General features: G+C 44.6%; 1 protein-coding gene across 1 annotated transcript in view; it reads right to left on the bottom strand.

Annotated features, from left to right (window-relative positions):
- LOC111969194 (tetraspanin-4) overlaps nucleotides 1–7,494 on the bottom strand; it is a 143,831-nt gene that overhangs the window by 120,333 nt on the left and 16,004 nt on the right. The gene's annotated exons all lie outside the window — the stretch shown is intronic.

Here is a 7,494-nt window from a genome sequence, read left to right as displayed (position 1 = left end):
TTCCCGTGACACAAGTTTGCACTTTATTCTGTTATGTTCCATATATTTTTACTCAAAAATAGTGTGCTCTGTGTCGAGCTAGGTGTGCCCTGTCTGTTTTAATTAACAAAATAATAACTATTGATTTCATTTGCATTTAACGTAACACAATTCAATTCAAAATATACCATGCTGTTGTTTTTAAAAATACATTTTAATAGTTCTTATAACGTTTCTTTAGACCCACCTAAACAAATGAATTGGATTATTTTTGATGATGTATATTCAATGGCTTATTACAATAAACGCCCACCACATCTGCGCACCACTACTACCACTTGTCACAGGCATGCACATGGGAGGTATAAAAGGCACATGCAGGCAAAGATGTAGTAGAAATGGGCTTTGTTTGTAAGGGGGTCATATAAACAGGTTTTATAGGCAAATACCATAAATCCTATGTAAAAGCAGTATAAGTGTGCGTGTGTGTGTTGTGTGTAGGTGTCTGTCTACATGTGTGGTGTGGGGGGGGGGGAGACTCATGAGTGTGTTGTATGTGTGATGGGATTGAGTTCAGACAGAGATTCAGTGAAACAAACTCACATTGATTGAGACAAGTCAGTGGTCTCAGGCTTTTGGTCAGGAGTAGGCCTAGGCTACTAAGCGCCTGAAGAGTAAAATAATCCACTTGTTAAACTATATAACATGCTGGCAAAATGTTCAAATAGATGAGCCAACTAGACAAGATGATCATGAGCAGCACTCACCTCAACTTAGCTAGCATTTCCCCAGCGTAATTGTAGCCTAACCAACATGAAAACGGAGATTCAGTCCCCATGCTTGTYTYAAAGCAGCGCGATGGATCTGTCSSAGTCAAAACAGTGGTGAAATCATCATCTAGTTGAAAAAAATCATCTCATCTAGTGACTTCGGGAGGTTCAGTAAGCAACAATTTGATACATGCCTTGAATTTAATAGCCTACTTTATTCCAATATTTTTGCCATTCAGTGATATTTATTGTAATTCTTTATGGATCCATCCAGGTGGGGTTAAGAAAACAGTGCATCCTTAGTGGTGGGCTATGCGGGGAGACATGACATGCTTTACAAAGTTTACAACTGGCAGGAGGAAGGTTAACTGGTGCTGCCTAGCAACCATCAAGAGAGAACCATTTAAGAGCATAGTGCGTGCCACTCCGCATTAAGGCTACGTTTCATACTAAAGGCGTCAGCATGCTTCGGTTCGGCTGGCGCCTAGCAAGTGTGCTCGCAAACTCCCTTAAAAAGATATTTGCTTGAAAAACGAAGAAGAAGAAAAAAAAATCGGTAATAGTTCTGTTTGTCTATCTTGAGACACGTTTTTGCCCAGGAGATTTTAGTCGCACAATTKTACATCTAACTAAAAGGTTTGGTGAATAATCCCTACTGTTGACTAATCACCAACGAATGGACGTACCTACTTCGGCTTGCCGCGAGAAAAAAATGGTGTGCGCACGAACAGCCTTGTTGAACAACACTACCCTTGTTGTAGTCCAAAACTAACAAAAACATCACATAAAGGCCGTCAATATATATATGCAAACTTTTTCGAACTGTTTCAGATGGGAAGTATTCGGACGCCTTAAGCAGAAGTTTACTGAAATGATTACTAGGTTGTTAGGTCGAAATAAAAGTTTCAGCTTTGATACCGGCAATACCTTTCAGATATAAGTAAAAGTTGGCGGTATGGTAAAGTTGTCAGAAAAAACGTCTTAGTATGAAAGGGATCTTACACAAATGCAGAAAGCCAATTTAGAACGCAGCTAGCACACATCTAAGCATGCATACAGCCCCACAACCACACACACAGGCCACTGGGCTCACTTACATCATGGCGTTAACACAGTATAGCAGGTGAATAACGGTGAAGGGACTGAAATCGCAGTATGAGTAATCTCGTCACTAGCTTTCTCTGACAGGTGTTGGCGACAGCCAGGGAACTTGATTAAGAGGGAAAGTGGGAAAGTGACAGTGGTAAAAGAGAGTGGTAAATGCAGAACAGAGAGTATTGGGGGCACATGTCGGGTCAGGTCAGCGGGCAGTTGTGTGTGTGTGTGAACGGTGCATATCAGTTATGTGCATTACTTCGTCTTTGATTATAACCAAAGCCATTTCTTTCCCAAGGATCGTTCCTCATTACCCTCTCCACGTTAGATTGCACTAGAGAGTTCAGCAGACGCAAACACATTACTGCCTCATATCTGTCTTGCATTCACGTGTAATGGATTCCCGGTTCCCAAGGGTATATAATCATCCACTTAACCTGGCAGTATAAAGAATGAGAACCAATATGCTGTTGTTTGATTACGGTAGCTACTAGCTTAGCAAGCCTTTCCTGATGCAGACAGTGTTGCTGGTGAGCTAAGGCCAAACAACATGGCCAATGGCATAGGGCTAYACTCTCAGAATATAGGAGAACCCTTTCTGCTTCTCTTGGTTCTTCTGTGAAAAGGGTTCTACTATGCATGAAACCCAATAAGGTTCTACCTGGAACCAAAAAGGRTTMTTCTATTGGGACAGCCAAAGAACCCTTTAGGWTGTAGATAGCCCCTTTCTTTTTCGAGGAGTGTAGAATTCAATCAAACTCTCACTGCAGATGTAGCTCAACTGTGGTAAAGCTGGCCTCATCGTAATCAGTGCAAGCAGTTTAGAGACGTTGAGTTAAAACTGTTCATTGGTAAATGCAGAGTTCCTCTGAGGTTCTCACCATATAGAATTAATAAATCGTAGAAATATAATTACACATTCTATTGCTACTGTTCACACCCCCGCTGTGGGAACATAAAAGAGTTCTGGTGCCGTAACCCGGACGATCGTGTTTACTAGTTGAAACACACCCGCTGGTAAGTAATTCATGTTTGAAAATTAATGAATTATATTATCGTCCTCTGCATATGCTCTCCCACATTTCATAGCAGACTGACTGGTCGAAACACACGTCGTGTTTGTTTCGCAGTAGTGGTCTGATAGAATCCAGCCCTAATTATGTTCACTTCAGTTAGCGAGCGTTTGCAATTTAGCTAGCTTAAAAAAATATAGAACAAAATAGACTAACGGAAAAATTGACAAAAATAGACAAAGGAGTCCGAAAACGTTACTCACAGAAGACAATCAAATACACTTCCCACTGGGCAAAAAACAGGTTGAATTAAAGTGGTCCCCCCCCCAAAAAAAGAAACGTTAATGTGATGATGTTCAATCAACATGGAAAACTGATTGGATTTGGGAAAAAGTCATCAACATAAGGGATTTAAAAAATATATATATTATGTAACTTTTAACCTAAATTTTTTAATTTCACGTTGAATTTCACGTTGAACCAAATGTAAATCAAAACTAGACGTTGAACTGACGTCTGTGCCAAGCGGGTTGGATGTTTAGTTAATGTACCAAAATGTTCATTGAAACAACACCGAAGTTGTTCGTTAAGTAGCAAAGAAATTGAGACTAGTTAACACGGTATATTCTTAAGAATTCTTTCAAGGACAAAAGCCTGTGAGAACATAATTMTCAAAATCATAATTACTGTTGGTGGAGTTAGYGGAGGACTGTTTGCATGGAGAAAGAGGATGCTAATTAGTAGACTCACACAGAACCGTAATAATAATAATAGAGAGAACAGTAACATAGAGAGATAAGCACTCCAACAGATTGTGGGCCACTCTTCCACACATCTTTTCCAATAAACATATAGTACCATTTCAGTCATGTTGTTTTTACCCGTAAAATAAAATTATGCACGTATGACTGTACGTCGCTTTGGATGAAAGCATCTGCTAAATGGCATATTTTTATATGATATAAAAGAGTACGATTCAGTTTGAAATAATACAAAAAAGTGGTGAGTCCAACATTGATCTTACCTCTTTGCACGGCAGGTCTATAGCTTGTGAGATCACTCATATCTTCAAAACCTGAGTTGCATTAAAAACCTCTCCATGCTTCAAAGAGCGCACTATAGGCCGTGGTGGTGTACTCGGCAGCTCTGGTGTTCGCCTTCATGTTACTCCTTTACACAGGTACTGGCACAGAAGAAGAACGGCAACTGTGCTGGTACCCGGGGCCTGAGCGGACGTACTCAGGGCGACGTGTCGGGGAGAACCGTGGCGCAAACAGTGGGTAGCAGGGTCTGTGTGTGGCATACCGCACAGAGACTGGCGCTATGGATGCGCGTGGTGCCGGAACTGGCACGCGTATGTGCTGGAGACACGCACCAACAGGGAGTAGATGTGCGTGGAGGAGGAACAGGGCTCGGAGACCGCACTGGAAGCCTGCGTGCGTGGTGTAGGGAGCTGGTGGTAACTGGGCTGGGGCGGGAGGTGGCGCCGTGATATACCGGACTCGCAGGTGTACTGGCTCCCTTGAGCACTGAGCCTGCCCAACCTTACCTGGTTGAATGCTCCCCGAGCCCGACCAATACGGGAGGGTGGAATAACACACACTGGGCTGTGTGAGGCGAACCGGGGAGACGCCATTCGTAAGGCTGGTGCCATGTACACCGGCCCGAGGAGACGTACTGGAGGCCAGATATGTTGAGCCGGCTTCATGGCACTGGCTCAATGCTCAATCTAGCCGCCCAGTGCGGGGAGGTGGAATAACCCGCACGGGCTATGCACACGTACAGGAGACACCGTGCGCTCTTCCCGCATAACACGGTGTCTGCCCGTACTCCCGCTCTCCACGGTAAGCATGGGAAGTGGGCGCAGGTTCCTACCTGCCTTCGCCACACTACCCTTTATCCCCCCCCCCCCCCCCCCGCAAGAATATTTGGGTGAGCCTCTCGGGCCTACAGCCGCTCTGCCTTGCTAGCGCCTCATAATGCGCGCCTCTCCGCTTTCGCTGCCTCCAGCTCCGCTTTGGGTGGCGACACTCCTCTGGCTCTGCCCAGGGTCCTTTACCGTCTAGGATTTCCTCCCATGTCCATTCTCCTGGTACCGCTGCTGCTGTCGCTGCTGCCCGTTTCCACGCTGTCTTGGTCCGGGTTAGGTGGGTGGTTCTGTAACGGCTTTCTTCCTGGGGTGAAAGGAGAGGACCAAAATGCAGCGGCGGCTAGTGTTCAACATGATTTAATAAGAGAGACAATAACGTGAACCTATACAAAATACAAAATAACAAAAGTGAAAACGAAACAGTCCTATCTGGTGCAGAACACAAAGACAAGAAACACCACACAATCAACACAAAACAAGCCACCTATATATGATTCTCAATCAGGGACAACGATTGACAGGCTGCCTCTGATTGAAGAACCATATTATGGCTGAACACAGAAACAGACAAACTAGACCACACACATAGAATTCCCACCCAGCTCACGTCCTGACCAACACTAAAACAAGCACAACACATAAGAACTCTGGTCAGGACGTTACAACTGCAGTGCATCTCCTCACATGGACTGCACCAGATTTGCCAGTTCTTGCTGTGAGATGTTACCCACTCTTCCACCAAGGCACCTGCAAGTTCCCGGACATTTCTGGGGGGGAATGGCCCTAGCCCCACACCTCCGGTCCAACAGGTCCCAGACGTGCTAAATGGGATTGAGATCCGGGCTCTTCGCTGGCATGGCAGAACACTGACATTCCTGTTTTGCAGGAAATCACGCACAGAACGAGCAGTATGGCTGGTGTCATTGTCATGCTGGAGGGTCATGTCAGGATGAGCCTGGCGAAGGGTACCACATGAGGGGATGGATTTCTTCCTGTAACGCACAGCATTGGGATTGTCTGAAATGACAACAAGCTCAGTCCGATGATGCTGTGACACACCGCCCCAGACCATGATGGACCCTTCACCTCCAAATCGATCCCGCTCCAGAGTACAGGCCTCGGTGTAACGCTCATTCCTTCGACGATAAACGCGAATCCGACCATCACCCTGGTGAGACAAAACCACGACTCGTCAGTGAAGAGCACTTTTTGCCAGCCCTGTCTGGTCCAGTGATGGTGGGTTTCTGCCCATAGGCGACGTTGCGGTGATGTCTGGTGAGACCTGCCTTACAACAGGCCTACAAGCCCTCAGTCACGCCCTCTCAGCCTATTGCGGACCTTCTGAGCACTGATGGAAGGATTGTGCGTTCCTGGTGTAATTCGGGCAGTTGTTGTTGCCATCCTGTACTTGTCCCGCAGGTGTGATGTTCGGATGTACTGATCCTGTGCAGGTGTTGTTACACGTGGTCTGCCACTGCGAGGACGATCAGCTGTCCGTCCTGTCTCCCTGTAGCGCTGTCTTACACGGAACCCAAACCGGCTTGTGCATAAATGGATTTTGTCCCCCCACACTAAACGCGTTCACACACACGCATGTTAAAATATCAAAACAAACTCTGAACCAATTACATTAATTTTGGGGACAGGTCGAAAAGCATTAAACATTTATGGCAATTTAGCTAGCTAGCTTGACTTGCTAGCTAATTTGTACTATTTAGCTAGCTTGCTGTTACTAGCTAATTTGTCCTGGGATTATACATGGAGTTGTTATTTTACCTGAAATGCAACAAGGTCCTCTACTCCGACAATTAATCCACACACAAATGGTCAACTGAATCGTTTCTAGTCATCTCTCCTCCAGGTTTTTTTTCTCTTGACTTTATATTGCGATTGGCACTTTCATAAATTAGGTGCATTACCGCCACCGACCTCGTTCATCTTTTCAGTCACCCACGTGGGTATAACCAATGAGGAGATGGCACGTGGGTACCTGCTTCTATAAACCAATGAGGAGATGAGAGGGCAGGACTTGCAGCGTAATCTGTGTCAGAAATAGAACTGACTTCTATTTTAGCCCTTGGCAACGCAGACTCTCGTGAGCAGTGTGGGTGCAATAATTGAATAATATAAGATTTCAACATTTATTTTGCAATGCTCGCGCATGCGACGCAAAGCGGTGTAGTCGGGGTATTAGGCGTCTCACAGCATGGACATTGCACTTTATTGCCCTGGCCACATCTGCAGTCCTCATGTCTCTTGCAGCATGCCTAAGGCATGTTCACGCAGATGAGCAGGGACCCTGGGCATCCTTCTTTTGGTGTTTTTCAGAATCAGTAGAAAGGCCTCTTTAGTGTCCTAAGTTTTCATAACTGTGACCTTAATTGCCTACCGTCTGTAAGCTGTTAGTGTCTTAACGACCTTTCCTCAGGTGCATGTTCATTCATAGTTTATAGTTAATTGAACAAGCATGGGAAACAGTGTTAAAACACTTTACAATGAAGATCTGTGAAGTTATTTGGATTTTTACAAATTATCTTTGCAAGACAGGGTCCTGAAAAAGGGACGTTTCTTTTTTTGTTGAGATTATTATCTTTTACCAGATCTAATGTGTTATATTCTCCTACAACAATTTCACATTTCACAAATTTCAAAGTGTTTCCTCTCAAATGGTATCACTAATATATGTATTCTGGCTTCAGGTTCTGAGCTACAGGCAGGTAGATTTGGTGTATGTCATTTTAGGCGAAAATTGAAAAAAATAGAGGTT

This window comes from Salvelinus sp. IW2-2015, linkage group LG10 (genome assembly GCF_002910315.2).
Source record: "Salvelinus sp. IW2-2015 linkage group LG10, ASM291031v2, whole genome shotgun sequence".
NCBI lineage: Eukaryota > Metazoa > Chordata > Actinopteri > Salmoniformes > Salmonidae > Salvelinus > Salvelinus sp. IW2-2015.
Note: the sequence above shows the minus strand (reverse complement) of the source record. Positions and strands in the feature narration are given on the sequence as shown.